The 25,157-nt window shown below is 47.3% G+C and overlaps 1 protein-coding gene and 1 pseudogene across 1 annotated transcript in view; both read left to right on the top strand.

Moving 5' to 3' along the window:
* LOC138492081 (beta-1,3-galactosyltransferase 2-like) overlaps positions 1 to 25,157 on the top strand; it is a 148,764-nt gene that overhangs the window by 7,423 nt on the left and 116,184 nt on the right. The window lies entirely within an intron of this gene.
* On the top strand, positions 14,414 to 15,396 carry LOC138492987 (beta-1,3-galactosyltransferase 2-like; annotated as a pseudogene).

Here is a 25,157-nt window from a genome sequence, read left to right as displayed (position 1 = left end):
ACTCTGGATGTAAGTGTAATGCTTTTGGAACTCCAGAAATTAGCCGATTTCTTTGAAACAGTACCCTTTTACTAACTGAGTGCTTGTTTAATACTTTATTAAGCTTATGAAATACATTGTTACCCCAAAACCTTCATGTTACCTTGAGTCAAACTCTTCTCCACGCATTCCAGGCAGGCTTTATATTTCTTTGAACAACGGAATCTGTGATGTTTTACATGCTTGATGTCATGGCCATGCTCCAGTACTGCAGTTAGGTCAGAGTTCTCATTTTACTTGACCTCTCCATGGCTTTCGATATGACCAACCATGCCATCCTCTTTTGACTGTGAAGTTGTGGAATGCTCTCCCACCTCAAATTTGAGAGCTGTCTGACCACCTCCATTTTCTTAAGGCCTTAAAGACATTCCTTAATGTTCACATCTCTCGGTTAGGGGATCTTCGGCAGTCCTGCTCCTCAGTGGCCAGATATCTTCGGGCCTTAGTTTCGGGCATTCTCCCCCACACCCTTTACCTACACTTACTACTAGTGAGCCTCATGATCTCCAAATGTTAAAAACCTATTGACTCTAAAGAAGGATTAAACACATGGTGTGCATGTACTCTATTTTTTAATAGTTCATGGCAAATACCAAACAGTACAAATCTTTGAGCAGAACTGTGATCCTAACCCATTTCAAAAAAACTTCAAATCTCTTTCTATTATCATCAGAGGTTATAATTATGTAAGATTTCCCAAAATAAAAGACTCTTACCTTGCAGAAACAGGACTCAAGTCAAAGAAGGCGCAGGTGGCCATCTTGAGTACCGCAAGAGATTTAGAAAGGCATGGACTAAAAGTTCACTCCGCACTCCCGATGAAAATCATCAAGGAAAACGCTCAGCCCAGGGAAGGCCAAAAGGAGGACAGTCAAAGGAGGGGAGGGGAACCAGAAGAGGCCCATACTGTCGGAAAATGGACTGACTCCGGGAACAATACTAATGAAAAAGCCTTATACATCCTCCCTGAGATTCTGTCCCAAGTACTCCAGAAATTGGGAATAGGTCTCCAACATCCTTAGGCACAATAGTTTAATTTGGTTAGTTGGAATATGCGCAGTTCCACTACCTTTAAATATAAAAAAATGAGAGAACAGATATTCGAACTCTACAATGTCATACTATTTCAGGAAACCTGGTTGGTCAATCCTATTGAAATTCAGGGCTATACATTCCACTGCTTATCCACTTTACAGAAAGCAAAAGGAAGGCCCTCAGGACGTCTTCTGATGGCCCTTAAAAATCATAACGTAAAAGCCATAATTTCTATTTTTAACAACATTATAGGAATCCAGCCCTGTAAAATTCGGTTAACATTTGACATTCCAGATCCTGATTTAATAATTATTAATATCTATTGGAAACCCGCCTGTTCGGAACTCCAAGTTTTTCTAACAACATTGGCTTCCTTGTTGACAAAGATAAAGATAGATTATGGAGACTCTAACATAATTCTCACTGGAGACCTAAATGCAGAATGTGTCAAGTCACTAAGTGGGAAGGATACCCCCCCAAAAAAGGGCGCATCTGGTTGGACTTTCTGGATTCATGGAGTCTGAAAATGTTGACGGGAGTGCTGGGGGGATGTTAGCCCCATCTCTACCTGGCACCGTGATAAATCATCCAATTAGATTATTAGATTATATATTTTTTCACAAGGTTTCCTCTCCAAACAAACCATCTTGGAAATTAACCATGATGGAGAGAGTGATCACTCACAATTAGAGTTGTCATTCCCTGACCTGTCAGTTACATCATCTGCTATACATGAGATCTCGTGGGGAAAAAGGGGAAAGTCCGAGCAATTAAATACAAGTAGGATGGGAAATTTTTAAATAAGATGTTGGAAGAAATTCCAAACTGTATCTGGGAGGAAAAATGTCAACTGGATACATTTATAAAATTCACAGCTTTGATGAGGAGACTTGGAGAAGAAAAGGGAATTTAGGCAACTCCGTAAACTAGGGAAAGTAAGTTATTAAACCATCTATTTACAGAAATCCTCATAAGACGCTTGTTTCCACCTTCATGGAAGACAGCGCTATTGATAACATTCTTCAAGGGGGGTGATCGGTTAAATCTGGCAAATTATCGCCCGATCGCCCTCCTAGATATACAGTAAAGTTTTTATGAACCTTTTACTGAATGAACTTACATCTTGGGTAGACACTGCACAGATTCTATCCCGTCACCAAACAGGGTTTAGACGAGAACTCTCTACTAGTCTAAATGGCCTGGTCTTAAATCTGGTAAGTGAGTATACAGTAGACAAAGGTGAGGCCCCGCTAGATGGGGCATGGGTTGATTTATATAAAGCTTTCGACCGAGTCGATAGAGAACTGCTCTGGAGTAAACTATGGAACCGGGGGATCCTAGAGTTGCTGTTAGCAATGTTGATTGAACTGCACAGAGACACCTCTCTGAGAATGCTGCTCGATGCTCAGGGTCATCTGTCCGAATTAATCAAAGTGGAGAGAGGAGTGATACAAGAGTGTTTGGGGGCCCCACTCTTTTTTAACTTGTTTCTGGTGGACTTGGGCGTCTTTCTGGAGTCATCTGCCCTGGCCAATCCAATGTTATATGGGAGAAGGATCCATTGGCTGACCTATTCAGATGGCATTGTCTTGCTAGACAAGACAGCAATAGGTCTACGGTGCCTCTTGACCAAACTGGGAGAATACACATGCACAAATGGTTTGTCTATCAACCCTTAAAAAGTCCAAGATCGTAATTTCTAGGCACCCCCAGAAAAAGATCTGTTTTGCAAGATGGGTTCTGGAGGGTCAAATTATCCCACGGGTGGATGAACTCACATATTTGGGATGTAAGATTTATGCTTCCCCAGCCATTTATAAAGTGGAGTCGGAAAGCTCAGGAAATATCTCGCAGATCATACCTCAGATGATGAAACTCAATGCAAAATATTGCAAACTCTATACTCCACTTGATTAAGATCTATATGTCAAAGGCAGTCCCAGTGATTTTATATAGCCTAGAAGCCAGGCCCTTAATCTGGAACTCAAACTGGAGTAAACTGGAAGGTTCTCTATGGACTTCCAATGTGTACTCCATCTTGGAGTCTGAGGTTGGAGTTAGGTTTAAGATCACTGGGATGTTTGGTGAATTAGAAGCTGATCGCGCTTTATCGGGAGATCATCACCACCCAGAACTCTACACTCTATGGGGACATTAAAATACATCTTGAAAATTCAGAGTATTTGAGAGTAAAAGATATCCTGATAAGGATCAATTCAAACCTGGAAACATTAATTAACAATCCCAAGAAGGTGAAAAGGACGCTAGAACTGATTGACTGGACTGACACAACTGCGAGATTGAGGGCTTTGGCTCCTCCAAACCAATTTTTGATGGTCGATAAAAAGTTGGGTTGTCTTTCGAAATACCTATTAAAGTTTCCTGATAGACAAGTTAGGAATAATTTCTTGAGGATAAGATTAAATATAATACACACTGGAGAAATTTTGATCAAGCGAAAACAAGGAGATGGAGCCCTCAAGCTCTGTGAAATATGTGCTACGCCAAGATATCAATCATTAGGACACCTCCTGATGGACTGTAAGGGAACGTGGTGTGTGAGGTCAGCTCTATTCAGGAGATTTATGGATCGGGAGAAGGGCTTGATCTCAGAATTTTTCTGGAACAGAATGATCTCTGGCTACAAAACCACTCTAACATCTACTGTTGTGCAAGTTCTGAAAAGCTGTAACATAGTTATTTGAAGGAATTAGGGCCTCATTACACGGAAGGCGGTAATGGTTAACGGCCACCGTTAATGGTAACGGTGACCGTTAACCATTACCGCATTACTACGAGGTCCCTTAGCGGGTTGGTGCTTTAACGCCTGCTTTTTGCAGGCGTTAAAAACCAACCCGCTAAGGGACCTCGGAGCTAATTACGGCACCGCAAAATTGCGGTGCCGTAATTAGCACCTTCCCCATTCCCATAGAGCCCTATGGGGCAGAAATGGGAATGGGGAAGGGCAATGGCGGAAGGCGGATTTACCGCCCCACCAACCTTGGAATGGGGCGGTAAATCCCCTTTCCGCCAAGGCGGTGACGGTATTTTACCGGCATGAGCCATGGCGCTAATAGCGCCATGGCTCACCGCCTTCCGTGTAATGAGGCCCTTAGTGTGAAAAATTGAAATAACCTAATCAAAGCTGAACTTTATTTATCAAATCTCTGATTTCGAGGCAGGTGGAAATGAGAATTGGGCTATGTGTGTCCTGTGGGGTCCATGATTATTTGCGTTTTATGAAGTAATTTTAAGACACTTGTTGAAAGTGAAAGAAATGGATGTGCAATTATGTCACAGGCTAGGAACAAATGTAATGCTTGAAAAAAATGTCTATGAAATTGCTGTAAATGCACATCGATATTAAGGTGTTTTATATTTTGTAAAGTTTCTTCTTGCAACCAAATACAAATGAATAAAACAAGGCAAGCAGGAGATGGATGTTGTGGCAGTAAAGGAAAAAGGCATGACAACATATAGCTGGGCTTGAATGCGTAGTCAATGCACACTTTGATGATCACACGGACGAGCAAGTAGGTGAATGTCAACGGTGGGAGTATGAAATGGCGACACAGTGGCATAGGTGCAAATGTAAGGCCGGTGTGCCAAGGTGGCAGGAGACTGGGCAACTTCGATGCAAAGCCTGCAACCCACCAAACAGAGAACAAGTCCACATGTGTGGATGTGGCCATGTACAGTCAGTGGCCAGCGTAATCACAATCCTATCCCTGTGTGGACAGGCAATGCCAAGGTGACAGTCATTCTCCCTGCAAAGGTTACAGTCAAGGTTGCATCAAGATACCAGTGCACACAGGCACCAGAGGCATGTCATACCAATGAGTGACATGGATGTCACTGGTGTGCACTTCCATGTCTAATAGAGCATGGATTTGCGAATGCACATGCATACTCGTTATACATTTCTAGGCTGTGTGCTACCAGCATAAGGACTGCAGGTTATGGCCCCCTTCAGTACACTGGCATTGCACACATCCCTACATCACTGCATGACCTGACAATTGAATGACACACATATGCATGAGCTATTGGCAGTGGAGGAGTCATGTGAGTGCATGCAACATTGACAGTACACACCATACAGATATGGCACAGATGCCGTGCATGCTGTAATGCAGCACCTGCACGCAATGCCCTGGGGAGAATGCCATACACATCTGCACGTGCAAGGTGCAGTGAGGTCTACCCTAAGCAGCCAACGGCCACAATGCATCCTGCGTCAATTGGACCCCCATGCATGTGCAGCTTGGACGTCAATCCCATGATGTGAATGCCACTCTGCAACACTAATCCACACCGCCTTCGCCAGGCATATTCATGACCACATTCATCATTCACATATATCACTCACCTGTAGCATGTTCAAATGTGTTGATGCCTCCGATGCCAACAATCTGCTCACTTGAGATGAGGCCAGAGGCTACCTCCTCAAAAGGAGTGAGCTCCTGAATATGTGGTGAACCACCACCAGTCGCCTATGAAGAGAGCACATTTGCTCCCAGCTTCTCCTTTGTACGCCTCGTCAGATCATCCATGCGATTATGCACCAGTTTCGCAGTGTACCTCTCCACCCGAGACATTCACAAGGACAGTCACCTCCTGCCACTTCTGTTTACATTGGCCTGTGTCACGGTGCTTCCAGCCCAGGGGTACATCTTGGAGTTGTTTTCCTCAACAAAGTCTGTGAGGATTTGCAATTCCTCATCCGTAAATTTCCTCTTCTGGCTCACCCCCTCCTCAGTCAGTGGTGATGGTCCCTGGCTTGTAGGGGTACCAGTGGCACCTTCAGTGGCTGTGCTGGTGCATGTCTGTGGCAGTGCTGCTTCCCCAGCATGTGGTTGTTGTGCCCTCCCCCTGGCATGTTGTGGCATTGGTCCCCTCCTTTTCACTTGTCTCCCAGCTCTGCCAGTCCCCCTTCTGTCGATGTCTAGATTCCACAGGATGTATTCTTGCAATTCCTGCTGTTCTCCACTTGCACCGTGTATTCTCTGCCTACGCCCGTAAAACTGATCAAGGAAGTGCTCTGCATCCTGCAACCATTACGAATAAGCTGTGCAGATGCACCCTGCGCATGCGCCCCATATTCGTAGTAAGCCGTGCATGCGCAGATTGCACTGCGTTACACGCATAATTTACGTGAGACGGCCCAGCTTGTTTTGGCATCTGGATTTGCAAGGGTCCACAGGGAGCTTCCTGCCACCGGTTTGAGACACTTCTTGGCCTGCTATCACACTGCTGCAACCCATCTGTTGTGGACTCCTTGGCAAGTTTGCAGTTCATTGCCAGTGTGCCATATGTTCATCTAATTTACATTGCTGCCTGCTGATACTCAGTACAGGTGAGTGGGGAACAGGACATGGGCAAGGGGTGGCTCTGTGGATGCATGCTTGCTGGTGGGTGCCAGATGGTGGCACTCATGGGGAGGGTGTACTGTTGTGGGGGGGTGCTGTGTTTTGCATGTGCGAGCTCACAGATGCAATGATACACACGTATTGCATGGTAACTATCGCAATTTGTGGAAGTTAGGTCATAATTGTACCCTCATGCATATGGAATCTGCTTCAGCAGATGCATCAACAGTGTTGGGAAGGGGCCTGACTTGGGTGGGCTGCAGGGTGATGTACAGCTCGTCAATGTTGAGGGTGTGGCCTTGCAAACACCGGAAAACATTAAAAAGAGATGAACGACATGAGGATCCGGCACCAAAAAAAGGCCACAGCCTCCATCAAGGTGGGACCCACTGCAAAGGTGCACTTGTGTGGACACCATAGGATTTTGCCTCTCCCTCTGAGGATCTTGCAGAGGGTAGCCCGGATCTTCATGTCCAGGTCCTCGAACTGCATGAACAGATCCAGGCATCAGGTGAGTCCACACTCTGAGTCCAATGTGGCAGAATGTGTATGCCACGTGATGGGTATGTATTTTGGGAGGACGCATTTCGATTGACACAACAATGTTTTGTGACGTTATAATGCATGCATGGTTGCACTCTGTGCGTGTCCTATGGGTGTGAGGACATTGGATGTGCCATGGTGGTCCTTGTATTTCACCGTGACCATGTGCAGTTGTATGTTGACGGCAAGGGTGCTGGGCCTTGGATGCCCATTAATTGGCATGGGTCATGGATTGTTAACTTGCCATGAGGCAGTGGTAGTCTATAGTGGGGAGCATGGGCTCTGCCGTGTCCACTTTACCCATTACCATTTATCATCTTCATATGTGGAGCGAGTGTCCTGGGTCAGTGTAGAGTGAGGATGTTTGTGTCAATGGTGCAATGATGTTGTTGGCTGTGTGTCTTGGTAATATGCTCAAGTCCTCACGTATGCCCTGTGAGAAACCAAAGGGTGTCTCACTTGCTAGTCCCCAGGGATCTCTCTTTCAGGTGGCCAGGGCATGGCCATCTCCTTTGGATACAGACCCTGGGGGTAGACCAGTGCGGGAGGATCACCTGGGTCAGGGATCTCAGGGGAGTGGAGGTAAGGCAATCGATGATGAGACGCTGTGTCCCCCCCCGTTCCCATGCCCATACCCATCCTATTTTATAGGATTCTCCAACATTCCAACTGCCATCCTCCCTTTCTACACAAACACTGGGCTGAGGAAGAGGGCATATGCTAGTGTTAGCCTCTTTACTCTCAAAGAGGCTAACACTTGCATATCCCATTGGACATATCCCATTAATAAGGTCAGGCAAAGTCAGGCACTTGACCTTAATCACATACAACTGATACTCATTAGCTCCCCCCACACAGATAAAAGGCGGAACGTGGAGACTCACTCTGAGCAAGGTGAGATACGAGAAGGAGCAGATCTTCTGGGGCAAAGGCGAACCCACTGGGGCAGAACGACCAATTGAGGAACCAGAGCGAAGGGTAGGGGAACCCTGAAAGTCCCTGCAGGAGGTTGTTGCCTCCGGGAAACCATGAAGGATACGCGGAGAAAGCCAACTCCCAGACAAGAAGAAGCCTGCATTATTGGTCAACGACACCAGCGACCCTCCCGGGTGAACGATAGAGTTGGGGAGGCGAGGCCACGCCTGTCGTATCAACCTTGACTCGTGAATCAAAGCCGCAGAGACAAGAAAGGAATGCACGCACCGGGTGAGTTTGCGAAAGACATGAAAGGCCAGTTTGTGTCAAGGAAAGATTGAAGTCGCAACAGTGTATCTCACACTTGAATGTTGCGTGTATGCTGATGAGATGCAAAAGAAAGCAAACCAGTAGTAAACTCTAAAGTTGCTGATAACTGTGAAGCCAGTGATACAGAGTAGCGGAGCGGTCCGGTGAAAGGAAGTAGCCCATTCGAAAGTCTCAGCAAAATGTTTGATGTCTTGTTATAAAGCGGCAAGTGAACAAACTCTGAAATGCGCAAGGTCAAGATTAATTCCGTCGAAAGGGACAGTTAAAAGATGATTGCTTTAAGAGAAAGATCTCTTTGAACTTTGCTGATAGTGTTATGGAACTACCACAACCAAGAGACACTGGGAAAAATACTATAAGGGAGAGATAAAGTGAAAGTTGAAGTGGTCCTACGCAGGTCTATGGAAAAAGCCTTGCACATTCGAAAGTTTTTGACATCAGTGAAAGTTCCGAGCCCGACCAAGGGAGACCTGGAATATCAAATAAGATAGGGGAAGGGAACCCCTAATGAATGTGAATAAAGCTTGGGGAAGGGAACCCCTGCAAGTGCTGTGATTGCGAGGTCTGAGCCCGAAAGAGGAAGACATACGTGAACTTTTGTTGAACTGTCAAACTGTTTTGTTGAAATTACTTTTGGAAAACTGGAATAAGTGACTTTAACGTGGAAGGCCTTTTATTGATTACATGAGCCAGAGTGTGTCATCCTGTTTACAGGGGCCGCCTTACTCCATGCTGTCCAACTTGAGGTGGAGAGCTGATTCAGCCACCTTGATCCTTTAGGTTATAACACTAACTTTCCTTTTCATACATATTCCCCTTTACACACTTTTTCTATAGGAGATAGAGTAGGCATTAGGTTTTGTTAGTATAGTCCATTTTCATTTGACATAGACTGACTGGGACTGTGTTTTCTTTATTATTTGACGGTAAAGACTACACCCATCAAAGCTATAGAGCAAAGTAGGAGTTTATCCCAACCCCATGAATTGAATAAAGGTTTTGAAATTTGTAACTCTTGTGTCAGTGTCATACATGTGATACCATATCACCCTTACAGCCCCATCCATGTTATGTTTCCAGTTGTCCATGGTGAATGTTGTTCCCTTGGGGTGGTCAATGCTCATTCCCTGCAGATCCATGCATGCATTTGGGAGATGGTTGGCATCTTGTATAGCATGCTCACATGTCTATCTGTACAGGGTGATCAGTTGCAGTCGTGCTGAGATTGGTCCGTGCCGCCTGTATGTAAGATGGCGGCATGGTACCATGCCGTCCTTTGGACATGCACATGTGTACACACATGCTGACCTGCCACTCCATTCTCACTTACCATCCAGTGTCACATGCAGATGAGGAAAGCAGCACTGAGGAAGAGACAGTTGCAAGGTCAAGTGATTTGCAGAGGATGCGTAGACCACAGCAACAGTTCCCGTCATTCACCCGTCATCTGAGGGACAGGTAGCTTTTGATGGTACATCCTCTGATGGCAATGGGGATGACATGAGGGACGTTGCCATGGACCTGGAGGGTGAGTCCTCAGGGACTGAGGTGAATGGAGATTCTGCCATGCCACAGAGTTGCCATTTGTGAAGTTAGGTTCAGGTGTGGTGGAGGGTGCGGTTGAGGACCTGGCCATGATGTCTGGTGGGGGTGCAACATTCAATGTGCAGCCTGGGGACATTTACCTGGAACAGGACGTTGTGCAGGACACATCTATTGGATCACCTACTCACAGTGTCCCCGGGCCATAGTCTACAGGCCTGCTCACATGTGTTGATGCAACCACACAAACTATCCTGGCAGTGAGTGCTAGTAATAATTTCGGGCTGTGGACGGCAGGTGGCTGCACTGGAGTCCCTGGATGTGGTCCGTGGCCAACTTGTCAGCCATCACGGGCAGGTGTGCCACATCCGGTTGCAGAGGGCTGGTGCACTGCTGGCTGTGGTAAACATGGTCCAGGCATCACAGGTGACACCCACCTTCGCTGCAACTGTGCCCCAGGCACCCACACGTGTGCCCTCCATGCTACCAGCACCACCAGCTCCTCTGCCCACTTACACCCATTTGCTGGTCTTGTGCCTGCCTCACGGTCAGTGGGGCTGCAAGTGAATATGTAGGCCGTACCTGTGGAACCACGCTCTGGTATGTCTGTCAGCCAAGATCAGGTGTGCAAGTGGACATGGCACTTGACAAAAGTGGTGGCCAAGTACTCCCCTCCAGGAGTCGGTTGCCTCTCGAGAGGTAGACTCAGCGCCAGAGGCGGGCTGCCAGGCCGCAGGAGCAGTTGCGGGAGCAGAGGCAGGCACTCCAATGGCTTCCTGCATGGAGGGCAGGGCTGTCATTCTTGGTCTGGCAGGGCAGGCAGGTTGCAAGTCAAGGTATTCATGTGGCAATGACATTCCAACTGCAACGCATGCAGCAGCAGGAGGAAGTGAGGCTGCATGCTATGGAGGAGGCAGCTGCCAGGGACAGGGCTGCGGCACGTGCAAGGTTGGAGGGATTACGTGCTGACATTTTGGTAGGAGGGCATGAGGGCTGCCCAGGCAATTGAGTAGGCTACTCATGAGACCCTGCAGGCCTTCACAGTCAGCACAGAGGCACACATAAAGCAGGCGGAGACAGACACCAATGCAGCATTGCAGCTTGAGTTGTCAGGGTTCGGATTGCAGCAGAGACAGTTTTATTTTGTTTTCGGGGGTGGGTGGGGGGTTGGGCATCATTATTGTTGTTTCCTGAAGGAGGATTCCTGTGGTTTAAGTTTGGACCATTTGCCCCATGCTTTTTATTGGATTTACAATACAATACAGTTGAGTTTGTTGTTCTATCAGATTCATGTGGTTATCATTTTGTTATTGTTTTGGATATTCACTTCCTATGACTCTTGTGTGTGTGTGTATGTGTGTGTGTGCAGTCATCTTTTGTATTGCATGTCATACTTGTCTGTTTTTGAGGATGCATGCAACATCATCATCTGGCATGTATGATAATGGGAATGTATGTGCTGACGTATTTGTACTTTTTGGCAATGATGGATTTTTTACCCACACCGTGGCTGCTGATGCTTGTGCTACTCACCAGATGGCAGTCCCACATCTGTAGGTCTGATGGGTGTGTGCGTAAGGGTGTTCGTGGCTGTACATGTGCTTCACGTGTATGCGTCTCAACAGCACCATGTGTGCCTCTGATGTATGTGGCCATTAATTTCTTGTGAGACGCATCTGTGTAGTATTTGTATCTGGCCAACCAGTGTACTAGGGTGGGTGGGGATGTGATGTACCAACACTCACACTTCTGAAGATGGTGTGGCAGCACATTCAGGTGGATGTGCAAATGAATTTAGGTGGTGGACCGCACCCATATTTCTTCATTGCGGGACATGTGGAGTCAATTTGCTAAGGAGGGGTGTTATGGTGGACCAGTACATACAGTGTGAACGTTAGTAATTGGGGTGGTGGTTATTACAAGTTGCATCAGTGATTGTGGACACTAATCTGTAGAGGGGCACACAAAGGTTGTAGTTTAGATGATGTTTGCTCAATGTCCTTGAACAGGTTACAGTTGGGTGTTGTGGTTGCACACTGGAGGTGGTCAGTATGCCTCTGGTGCATGGAGCGTCTAGTTTTCTGGTCAGATTTGGTAGGGTTCCAAGATAGACAGTCGTGTCACGTCTGGCCATGCATCTGAGAGGGACATTTGATCCTATTGGGAGCCAGAGGAGAATGGGGTGACTTGGATACTGTGACCACACTTGAAAGCACTGGTGATCAGACTGGCTGTTTCATGTTGATCCCCAGAAGAGGCACATGAGCTTTTATTGGGGGGAGGGCGTGTCAGAAGGAGTTGTATTGTGACCAATTGATTTTGGGCTTATTTAATCCATTTCTATGTACGATATATATTGTACTATGTAATGCCTGCTGTTGGGTACAATCTGTTTCTATGCACAACAACTGCATGTCATATAAGAGAACAGAGGCACATTGATACAAAAACAAGTGGGGAGGTAAGAATTAGAACTCAGGTCTCAAGATTCCACAGTCAATAGGTTGACCAATAAAGCGCATAGCCACCTTGTTTCTAACATAATATGGCTCCTCCTTTCATCCTTCCAATGTGACAAGGCCTCACTGCTCACCGTTCTGTAGCACCGTCCATTTCAACCATCTTGATCGTAAAAAATAAATGTTAACTGAAATTGAAATGTCTGTATTTTGGTAACTATTTCCTGCCTCTTTAACGCAATCTCTTTTCAGAAGCCTACTGTACTTGCCTTCAAGAAAACAAAGCAAGAGGAAGACACACTCCACCTTCCCTCCGAACAGAGGCACAATGTCCTTTGTTCACCCCGTTTTTGGAAACCCTGCAACATGCTTCAATGCAAAAGACATCTTTGTGCCATCACAAGAAGCAGCAGAATGCCCACGTCTCCGCTGCACATCTGTCTAATGGTGCTTGTATTTGTCATGTTTTTTCTTAACAAGCTTTTCGTTTTTAACCATTATAAATAGGGAGTCCAGTTTTCGGTGATTACCGATTTTCTTGATATCTAGACCCTGTTAGGACTCGAGGGACTCCGATAAACCATGGTAAATCAGGATTTGAAGCTGTGATGTCTTGTATTCAAGACAGAAGCATTGCCAGTGAGCTATCATGGCAGCTCTATGAAACACTTGGATTTAGTGCCTTAAATGATTATGCATCATTGCCACCTTCTGGCTGAATGGCGAATTGCATTTTGCAACCTGCCTTCAGTATCTGAGGTAAGTCATGCCCTTGGCTCCCAAGTAGCTCCCCAACCAGCAGAGGAGCCAGATGTGGGGACGGCAGTTACTGCCTCTGCCAGAGGCAGTTACAGGCCTTCGCCACGGCCGTGTTTTTTTATTTATTTGGACAATGTCCTTCGGGTACGTGGACCCGATTAATTAATTTATTTCCGCAATGTTGGTGGGAACCAACACTGCAGAAATAAATAAATTAATCGGGTCCACGGACCCGAAGAACGTTGTCCAAATAAATAAATAAACACAGCGGTGGCCGAGAAGCAGGAGGAGAGCTGGACTGTTACTGCCTCTGGTGCCCCCTCCAAGAGGGCACCAGAGGCAGTTACAGTAGGGTGACCAGACGTCCTGGTTTTCCCGTCCCACGAGTTTTTTTTCATTTTAGAAACCCCATCCGGGGTTTCCATGGTTGGTGACTATGGTAATTAAAGTTGTAATTATTTTTCACAATGTTGGAGGATTGGCTCCAACTCCCAACCTTTCAGGTGCAGCAACACTTACTAACTGTGCTACAGAGACTGGCTTGGAAATAATTGTAAAGCTGGCCATGTATTATCAGTTATAGCAAGCGCTTGTTTTGAATTAACATGCCAAGATTCAGAGACAAAACTGCACTAATGAGATCATATATAGTTTATAAAAAGGAGAAGAGCTGGAAATATGATTGGGTGGTGGTTGTGGGGACGTATTGGGGGAGGGGTGGTCATTGGTGGGCTGCAATGTAGTAGTCCCTCTTTTATGTTGTTGGTTGTCCCGGTTTTCATTTTGGAAATCTGGTCACCCTAAGTTACAGGCCTTCGCCACGGCCTGGTTTATTTATTTATTTGGACGGGTCTGTGGACCTGACAAACGTTGTCCAAATTAATAAATAAACCATGCCGTGGACAGAGGCAAGTCATGCCCTTGGCCCCCGATAGCTCCCCCACCAGCAGAGGAGCGGGATGTGGGGAGGGCGGTTACTGCCACTGGTGCCCAGCGGCAGTTACAGGCCTCAGCCACGGCCTTGTTTTTTAAAATTTATTTGGACAATGTTCTTCGGGTCCGTGCACCCGATTAATTATTTATTTCCGCAATGTTGACCCGAAAAACATTGTCCAAATAAATTAGAAAACAAGGCCGTGTCAGATGAGCAGAACTGGGCAGGACCTTAGAACATCTCACATTGAGAGATTACCCTACATGCATGCAATGAAGCAATAAAATTACATTTCTGTGTTTACACCTGGAAAAACAGTTGTCCACGATTTTTTGAAAAGGCAAATGGGAAAACACTGAAACACAGATTCCGAAATCTTTTAAAAACACTGGAAAAACACCCCTGTAAGTAAAAAAAAATAAACCCCTAAAACAGGAAACCCTAATTATAAATCGCTTCCAAGAAGAGCCTTTCTGGCAGAAAACAAAATGGCTTCCTTCGTTGAAGCATTTTGCCAAGAAAAAATCAAGAGCAGCATTCTAAGCAATTTATCATTGAACACTGTGGCTACTCAAACAAAACTGCCACCTACACAGGCCACTGGATTGCGGAACACAGTGGGGGCTCACCCCTGTAATAGCACTAGGCACCGCAGGGCAATCAAGTTCAGGTATATCATAAATGAAGCTGACAAATTTCGAGTGGCCATCATTTTTTGATCTTGCTTGTTCCCACTGAACCCGGTCTTGGACAAGCCAGGCAGGTTCGGCAAACGTGGGGAAATGAGAGCTTGGTGCCCGGCATCCGAATAGTCAGAATCTTTTTGCTGGGCATCACAACTCAACCAGAAAGTAAACTTCAGCAAGATATCTTTGTTGAAAGTAGACAGTATCAAGATATTGTGCACCACGAATATTTAGACACCCACAAAAACTTGACCATTAAGACCCTGATGGGCTTGAATTGGGTAGCATTCTATCCGAACACCCCCTATGTCATGAAAGCAGACTGTGATATTTTTGTCAACACCGAATATTTAATCCATCACCTTTTGCAACCCAAACTGCCTCACAGGGAAGAATTCTTCACCGGTTATTTGTTGAAAGGTTATTCACCAAATCGTGATTGAGGAAGTAAATGGTACATGCCGGAGGAGCTGTATCTCAACCAACACTACTCCGTCTTCTGTTCAGGAACTGGCTATGTTTTCTCTGGGGACCTGGCAGTGAAGATCTTCGATGTCTCTTTCAGCGTTAAACATTTGCCCCTTGGGGATGTGTATGTGGGCCTCTGTCTAAAGGCATTAAATGTAACCCCTGTGGCCCCACCCAAGGAATCAGACTTCAATCACTGGCATGTTTATTTCTCCATCTGTAATTATAGCCGTCTCATCACCTCGCATGACTTCCAGCCTGATCATCTCCTTAAACATTGGACTAGGCTTCAACAGGGCAAAGGCAATGCCTGTTGATCAAGGGGAAAAGATGCAGACCCTGATTAAAGCACCATGCACAAAACAGAAGCTTCAAAATCCTGCGATGGGGCTCTTGAGTAGACCCTAATCTCTTATTGAAATGAAGGGTAAGGAGGTCATTCATTAAATGGTGAAAACGCTTCATCTAGACTTCATAGGCCAGATTGCCCTACATTTGCACTATTGGAAATGCATTGTACACATAAGGAAATGCTGTTTCCACATGCACAGCTTCATGCCCGCCAGTGAACATTAATTTGCACTGCACGTGCACTAGCGCTAATGCAATCGTCCATGCACAATTTGCAGTTGTGCAAATGTTCTGTATTCTTACCCCTGGGGCAGAACTAGAGTATGGGGGTCATTATGACCCGAGCGGTAACCATGGCGCTAGTAGCGCCATGGTTGTCGCCGGTATTTTACCAATTCCTCCATGGTGAATGGCGGAATTACCGCCCCATTCCAAGGTTGGCGGGGCGGTAATTCCCCATTCACCATTGGCCCTTCCCCATACCCATTTTTGCCCCCCTAGGGCTCAATGGAAATGGATAAGGCGGCAGTTACGGTACCGCAAATTGCGGTACCGTAAATACCTCCAAGGTCCCTTGCGGGTCCAATCCTTAACGGCTGGTAAAAACCAGCTGTTAAGGTAGGGACCCGCAAAGGGACCTCGTAATTAGGCGGTAAGGGGTTAACGGCGCCGCCACCTTTTCCGGCACCGTTAACCCCTTACCGCATGGGTCATAATGAGGCCCTATGTCTGCTAATGCCCAAACCCAGTTTGTGCATATGCATCAAAATTAGCAGGAGTGCAAATTCACTGCAAATGTACAGTGTTTGCACAGGCACCAATTCAATTGTGAATGCGCAAACATACCATAATCCCACCCGAGGAACCAAAACGACCATAGCTAAAGCTCCTCCTTCGTGGAACTGTAAAGACACACATACCAAAAACAGAGGTGATGGCTAGAAGGTTTAGAATGAATCTTAACCACTGGCATTGCTCTGGGCAACCCTCCAGACCATCGTTCTTCGCCTGCCAAGCCATTACAGAAGGGGAAAGACCATATGCAAATCAGGCTTGGTCCCACCCCAAAAGGGGCAGTCCAGCCCGAACTGCTAGGTCACATCCCTTCTGCACAAGACCACAAGCAGCCCCAAACATGTTTCGGCCTTGTTGGGCCTCATCAGCGAGGAGTAGCTTGGGTCTCTAGGCCCAGCAGGCACGGAACCCACGTCTGGGCATACCCGTCCCACTCGGGGTGACAAAGCAAAAACAAAGAGGTGATGGCTGGAAGGTTTAGAACGAATCTTAACCACTGGCATTGCTCTGGGCAACCCTCCAGACCATCGTTCTTTACCTGCCAAGCCACTAAAGAAGAGGAAAGACCATATGGAAATCAGGCTTGGTCCCACCCCAAAAGGGGCAGTCCAGCCCGAACTGCTAGGTCACATCCCTTCTGCACGAGACCACAAGCATCCCCAAACATGTTTCGGCCTTGTTGGGCCTCATCAGCGAGGAGTAGCTTGGGTCTCTAGGCCCAGCAGGCACGGAACCCACATCTGGGCATACCCGTCCCACTCGGGGTGACAAAGCAAAAACAAAGAGGTGGTGGCTGGAAGGTTTAGAATGAATCTTAACCACTGGCATTGCTCTGGGCAACCCTCCAGACCACCGTTCTTCGCCTGCCAAGCCATTACAGAAGGGGAAAGACCATATGCAAATCAGGCTTGGCCCCACCCCAAAAGGGGCAGTCCAGCCCAAACTGCTAGGCCACATCCCTTCTGCACGAGACCACAAGCATCCCCAAACATGTTTCGCCCTTGTTGGGGCTCATCAGTGAGGAGTAGCTTGGGTCTCTAGGCCCAGCAGCCACGGGACCCACGTCTGGGCATACCCGTCCCACTCCGGGTGACAAAGCAAAAACAAAGAGGTGATGGCTGGAAGGTTTAGAATGAATCTTAACCACTGGAAATGCTCTGGGCAACCCTCCAGACCACCGTTCTTCGCCTGCCAAGCCATTACAGAAGGGGAAAGACCATATGCAAATCAGGCTTGGCCCCACCCCAAAAGGGGCAGTCCAGCCCAAACTGCCAGGTCACATCCCTTCTGCACGAGAACACAAGCATTCCCAAACATGTTTCGGCCTTGTTGGGCCTCATCAGCGAGGAGTAGCTTGGGTCTCTAGGCCCAGCAGGCACGGGACCCACGTCTGGGCATACCCGGCCCACTCGGGGTGACAAAGCAAAAACAAAGAGGTGATGGCTGGAAGGTTTAGAATGAATCTTAACCACTGGCATTGCTCTGGACAACCCTCCAGACCATAATTCTTCGCCTGCCAAGCCATTACAGAAGGGGAAAGACCATATGCAAATCAGGCTTGGTCCCACCCCAAAAGGGGCAGACCAGCCCGAACTGCTAGGTCACATCCCTGCTGCACGAGACCACAAGCATCCCCAAACATGTTTCGGCCTTGTTGGGCCTCATCAGTGAGGAGTAGCTTGAGTCCCTAGGCCCAGCAGGCACGGGACCCACTTCTGGGCATACCCGTCCCACTCGGGGTGACAAAGCAAAAACAAAGAGGTGATGGCTGGAAGGTTTAGAATAAATCTTAACCACTGGCGTTGCTCTGGGCAACCCTCCAGACCATCGTTCTTCGCCTGCCAAGCCATTACAGAAGGGAAAAGACCATATGGAAATCAGGCTTGGTCCCACCCCAAAAGGGGCAGTCCAGCCCGAACTGCTAGGTCACATCCCTTCTGTGGGACCAAGCCTGATTTGCATATGGTTTTTCCCCTTTTGTAATGGCTTGGCAGGCGAAGAACGATGGTCTGGAGGGTTGCCCAGAGGAATGCCAGAGGTCAAGATTTATTCTAAACCTTCCAGCCATCAACTCTTTTGTTTTGCTAAAGACACACATACCTTCTGGTCTAACTGTCAGTGTTATGCGGGTGACACTGAGCTCTCTTTCAGGCTCCCCGCAGCCTCTTTTGCTCCTTCTCTCATACCTGACTGTCCGCAATTCTGGAATGGTGTGCCTCCAACTATCTCTGCCTTAATGCCAGTAAGACTGAGATCTCCTTATTGGGACACCTGCTCCCACCTTCCCTCTCTCACTGTGGCGGCCCACCCTGGGCCCTCTACCTGCACCTTCCCGTGAGGCTAAGAACCTTGGTGTCATCTTCGACTCCACTTTCTCCTTCTCTCCTCATATCTCTGACGTCTCTAAGAAGTCACACTATCAGCTGCACCTCCTCAGAGGTATTCTTCCTTTCCTCTCCTTCCCCGAGAAGCGCACTGTTTCTAGCACCCTGGTTCTCTCTAGGCTGGACTACTGTAACAGCCTCTTTCTAAATCGGACTGCCTCTACTCTTTGCCTTTTATAACTAATCCAGAACAGGGCTTCAAGCCCAGGGATCATATTTCTCCAGCACTTCAATCTTTACACTGGCTCCCTGTTGCTGCAAGGATCAAATTCAAGGCCCTCTGCATCGTCCACAAGGCTTTCTGGGGACAGGGACCACACTAGTAGAATCAGAGTTCCTTCAGAACAACTTGGACCCTCTCCTGGACAGGCTCAAGGGGGACGGCAAGTACTGGGCGACTCTTCCGATATCAATGGTGGGCAGAGAAAACTTTAAGATGATGGTTTTAATGCGACTCCGCTATGTATTTCAGAACACCTCCGTGAAGGTGCCAGTAGGGACATTTTGCGCTATCGAGAACCTGCAGAGGGAAATTATATAGGGGAACATAATCCTGAGAATAGCGCTGAAGATGCTGACTTGATCTGTTTGGGTTGGAGGATTGGGGATCCCAAATGGGCAGCATTACTATGAGGCGTCCCAGCTGATGGTAGGGAGCGGGTGGCTGTTTAGAGGGAGGGATCTGTCATATTGCGTTGGTGTTGAGGAGGATGGGATCACTGCAGCCCTGGCATAGACTATATGGAAGTAAGCCACCCCAGGGGATGACACAGCTGGGGCTTTGTGCACTCAATTCTTGCAGAGCAGCTGTTAGATGAATGGGGTGGGGGAAGTGGTACCAGGGAAGCACCCATTTGGGAGAAAGCATATTTGCCAGAGATATATAAATTGGGGAAAAAGAAAAGGTGGCAGGACAAAGGGGTTAATCCTGGTGCAGAACCGACTCGCCACATTCCTAAACTTGCAAGAGGAATTTAGCCTACAGGCTAGGGATGGCTACAGCTACACTAGGTTGCAACATGCAATGGCCTTAGAGCAGGACACATGAGACATTCTCGAGAGATCCCTGACTGAGTACAATCTTATGGAGGGAGAAATCCAAGGGAAGGCAATAACGCAATTATATCAGATGCTCAACGGGTTTACATCCAAGGACCTGCAGAAACTTAGAGAGAAATGGGAGGGGAATACAGGGCACTGGAGGAGGAGGACTGGGAGAAGCGCTGTGCTCACCAAGAGAGGCCAATTTAAGTATGAGATTGCAATTTGATACAGTACAAGATCCTTCATAGGTCATATTACATTTGGGACCACCTCCACCAGATGGGCAGGGCGCGGATCCCCAGTGCCTGAAATGTGGGATGGGAGTGGGCTTGTTCTTCCACATGATGTGGGAGTGTACCAAAGGGCAAGCTTACTGGGGTCGGGTCTGAGACAGACATCCAGGGCAATTAGCACACCAATTCCGGCCTGCCCCAAGGTGACAATCCTGCATGTCTGGGGGGATTCAGGGTTCAATAATAGAGAAAAAGACCTCATCATGACTTCCATGATGAAGGGGAAAAATGTCTTGGCAATGGACTGGGGCAACTCGACAACACCAAATATACATACATGGGTGGAGTGGATGGATTATTATGCAGAGCTGGAAAGAAGGGTGTACAGGGAGAGGGGATGCCCCCAAATGTTTTAAAAGATATGGTCCAGATGGGTGGAATTTGGATGAGATGGGGCTAGGGAGGAATCAAAGGGGAAGCGTGGGGGGACCATGACTTTGGGGTACAGGGGCATCTGGGGTGTAAACGAGGGTGAGGTGGGGCAAGGGACATATGGGGGGGTCTATGTGAAGGGGACTCAAGATGGGGAGGAGGAATTACAGAGGGGTAGCGCAAGGGAAGACTATTTGGGTTTTTTGTTTGTTTGTGTGGTTTTGATGCAATTGACCAAAAATACAATAAAAAGGGTTTATAAAAAAAAAGAAAAAAAAGTTAAGGCTCTAGGTGGGAGCACCAAGGATGCCTGGAAATTACACCAAAGTCACATGTTCTCTAATGTAAGTCTCTTGTTGATAGCTCAACAGCGTCAAGCAGGCCATGATGCTTTGTGTAGGTTCAAGCTATGGTTCGATGGCACCAGGTTGGTTCGACGGTACTATTTTCCTAAGGGGCGCACCTTCCAAGTTGGCCTCTGGATGCGTCAAAATCACAATGAAATTGTGGCTATATCATCAAGTCACAAAATCGATCGTCTCGTCGACGATTTAAATCGATAACTTGATGGTGAATAGATACAGGCTCAGAGCAGGTGCCTCTAGAGAAAGGAGCCAGCACAATGGTGATTTTTATTGTGGTGGAATGGGCAAAGAATCATGCTTAACTCAGTTTTCAGTGTCGGTTTGAATAGGCCAGTACATGTTTTTTTTTTACATAAAGGAGCTCCTGTGACAGAAGTTAAACAAAGACTCAACACAGCCTGATGTTGACTTGAAATCCTAACATCTCTCGATCCTTAGATGAGATGTCTTTTTTCACAAAGAACAGGTCTTTAAATCCTGACAAAGTCCAACAGTTTAACAACCTACTAGTGCTATCCCACTCCATTTATGCATTAATCCTAGCAGGGATTGGTGGTTACCAAGACTTTACTCGGCTCCAAAAGGGATATCTCCCTTCTGGACTTTACTCCTCTTTTTGTAGCAGTTTACAAATTGTAGTGCTCCTGGTGGAGTTGCTAGGCATCAGGACCTTAGCATATTCGGAGTTCCAAAATTGTAGAAATCATTGATTTCTAATCTCCCAATTTTAGCCTGCCTCCAAAAGAAAAAAAAACAGTTTATCCTATTATCCTTCCATGCCCAAATCACCTTTGGCTGAAGAGGCTCCAGTGGGCGGTAGTGGGTTCAACACAGCATTTGAAATCCCTCCCTGGACATGCAAGATAAGTGTGAAACGGTTCTTTGGAAGCACAACGACATCAGCAAGGCAAGGATGATCACAGAGAAGCTACACAATTTGTTGATTTATTTTATTGGGAGTGTTATACTGCACAAAATGCAATTAGCAAGCTCTGAGCACCAAAAACGGAGAAACAAGGGATAATGGAGAGGGTAATTTAAACAGTGATGAACCAAAACAGTAAAGGGGAGCAGGTGAGGAATTACAAATGTTGGCTTGTTTGAAGGCAGGCTGTCCTTATGGGCTGACTTTCCAATGAATTTTAAAGAATGTGGGGGCTGAGAGCCATCCAATGCTGGAGAAACAGAGAGGAGACAACATCGCCTTCTGTATGAGGTGTTGGGAGGGGTAATCATTTCTGACCCCCTAGCCGCCATGAACACAGGCCTACGAGTTAAGGTATTGACGGGGTAAAGGATGGAAATGAGGAATCCTCGTTGTCTTTAGTGTCAGAAATGTTACAGCTGTCTGCAATACAGCTCTCTGCAGGAACGAGGATCTCAGTGAGAGGAAAATGTGATCTAGGTGAGGGCACTGATGTTTCTAAGGAAAGAGGGGGATAGGCCATCCAGGAACTGTGTGTGCCAGGGAAGACCCCTTTGTTCCTTCTTGAAATAGAGGTTGTTTCCTTGCAGTCTAAGTGTTGGTGGTAGTTCATTCCATAACTTAGGTCTGATCACTCGTAGGTTCATACCTCATTTACTATGCTGCTGGTGTCTGGGTTCCCCGAGGAGTCCTGTGTTTTAGGATTTGAGTGATTTTAAACAGGTGGAGTGGCTCAATTCCTTGCTGATATAGGCTGGGCCTTTTTTCCGAATGCTTTGTGTACCACAAACAATGTTTTCAAGGTGATTCTGAACTGGATAACCCAGCCCTTTAAGATGAGTATCAATTACCCTGGAGATGGATAGGGATGCAGATTTTATTCATACATCAATAACCAAAACGACTCAGGTAGTTTGGCAAAAGGATAACTGTTTTATTATCAATTATCTAAAACAGGCAATACAACGAACATCAACAAACTCGCTCGATCCTCTTACTCAGCATATTTCATAAAAAACATAGCTTTTATACAGATAACTCGTCATCATTGACGTTGACCTATGTAACTACGAACGTCATCTTATGTGGCAGACTATACAACATATGAGTATGGGTGATAGGCTCTTACTGACCATCTAAGTATACAATCCATACTAGTCTAAAAGAGTGAGAATATGTGATTGGTTACTTAACATCAGGTGGGGCAGCTAAACCCTCCCCTAAAAATGACCACTATGAATGCCACTAAATGCACAATGTCCCTTTGGTTACACAAACTATAGGATCCCTAACTATGCGGTCCCCTGCAATTGGGTGGCACCCTCACCTTCGTCAGTACTTTTCCACCTACGTCTAGCAGCATGCCGGCTGGCCCTCCAGGTGCTGGTGAGCTTGTCTTAAACATAGCTTCCTTCCAATTAGAATATCAATCTATCATCACCTCAGTGGTCTACTGTCAATTAGGCTTTAAAGCTCGGCCTTGAGAGTGTTCTTAGCTCTGGGAAATTCAGGGAGTGAAGGCACGCTCTGCCCTCACGCATAGGTGTGAGCATCTTGTTTGTCCAACTTCATGCTTCCACGTGACTGGAGACCATGAAATCGAGCTTCTAGTGTCTTTAAAATACTACTTTTTAATAGACCTCTGACGACTTCCTTGTTTTGTTCATGCTGTCATGATGCCTACCCCCGGGCATCTGGACCAAGCCCATCCGCCCCGGAAGCAGGCATCCAGACATTTAGTAAAACCTCAGAAGCCCCGGCTAGGGGCTATCTGGGTTCAGTCCTGGCACCTTAGGCGCCAGGCTCATAGTAGGAATCAGTCCTGGCGCCTAAGGCGCCAGGCTCATAGTCATCACTTACCTCAGGCAGACCATGCTGCACATGCATCCAGGCCAACGTGAGACCTGGAAGGGACTATTTTTCTGCAAGGACTATTTTTTTACTCGGGTGTGGTTCTAGGGACTTCTTACCTGGGACTACTTTTGAGGCTATTTAAACCACACCCGATCTACAACACACGCTTCACGTTATTCTGCATTCTGCAACGTAACGCTCACCGTGCCTGCGAACCTGCATCCAGTCTTCTGCCACGCCCGCCTCGCATCCGGAGCTCCTAGAAGAAAGGTGCAAATAGGAGAAGAGGTTAGGTTACGGACATTAATCTGATTCCTTACCTGATTCAGGATCTTGCACCATTCCGAGCCTGAAGGGACATACTTCGACACGCTTCGCAGCTGCAGCGCCGCTCCATTCTCACCAGTCCACAGTATCTTCGACTCAGCGCTGCCTCCATCATTTTCTTCGGCGATCCTCAACACCTGGGGGAAAAAGACAAAGGAATAGCGAGGTGAGCCTAGAGAGACTACAAAGACAATCATTTTACCACAAGGCTTACCTGATTTACCACCGGAGGCATTATCCTTCAATACGCTGCATCTTCTTATGCTGCATCTATGAAAGAAGGACAAAACAACAAGTCAAACTCACGCAACTTTACCGGATAGTGTTGGGTAATACAGACTCTTACCTGAATGCCACCAGCAACCTCCAGACAGTATTTGTTGCCGCAAAATCACCAAGGGGTACAAGAGTGAGCATTGGACATATTGAACTCTTTAAACTTGGTAAACTCCGGAGTTAATAATCTTCCAGAACTCCAATACCCCAAACTAGTGAAGTAACTGGTATCTACGCGCCCCTGCAAGCCACACAGGATGGAGAGCTCATCCATTAAAAACATAAGGTGAGGACACTAACAGGCCGATTCATGGAATAAATGTGCGCCGAAAATTCCGGCGCAGAGGGGCCTATACGTGCGCTGCGCCGAAAAATAGCGAAAAGCGCAGGGAAACCAGCGCACGTCGATTCATGGAAGTCCGTGCGTAAGAAAAGCATAGGACGTGCGCTGAAAAAGTGCGCGGCGCACGCCGGCGCACAGGTCAACCAACGGCGTGCGCCACGGCCACTGCGCTATCACTCCGAGCGCAGCGCACAGCTCTAAAGTAGGCGGAACACAGGGCGGGACACTCGGAATGGGGAATAAAATGGGGCACAACACTCGGAATAGGGAAGAATGTGGGCGGCACGGGGAAGTACAGGAGGCAAGTGCGCGGAACGCCCACACGCTCTCCGGCAACACGTATTCATGGATTCGAACAGGGCAAAACAGCGCTCGATCAAACCAGCGCACAGGCCCAAAAACGTACGCCACAAGTAAGCAGGCGGTAGCGTCCCGACGCACTTAACGAAAGTGCGCCAAAACCTGCGCCAACAAATACCACCCACATACAGCAATGGGCCATACCGTGACCCCAAAGGACAAATGAGGTGCAAAGGTGTACGCCATTAACACGGACACCCACTGTTCAAAAATTCGCGCGTGTGTGTACAACGGGTTGCGCGAGAAGTCACTCGCGCGATTGCCCTGGGTACGTGTATCCCGGGGTGCGGGGAAGTCCCACACGCGATTGCCCTGGCCACGTCGATATCAGGGGTGCGTGTGAAGTTCCACACGCGAAAAGCCAGGGTACGTCAATTACAGGGGTGCGC

The sequence above is a fragment of the Ambystoma mexicanum genome, chromosome 10, assembly GCF_040938575.1.
Source record: "Ambystoma mexicanum isolate Mex_15411 chromosome 10, UKY_AmexF1_1, whole genome shotgun sequence".
NCBI lineage: Eukaryota > Metazoa > Chordata > Amphibia > Caudata > Ambystomatidae > Ambystoma > Ambystoma mexicanum.
This window is presented reverse-complemented; position numbering and strand designations above follow the sequence as displayed.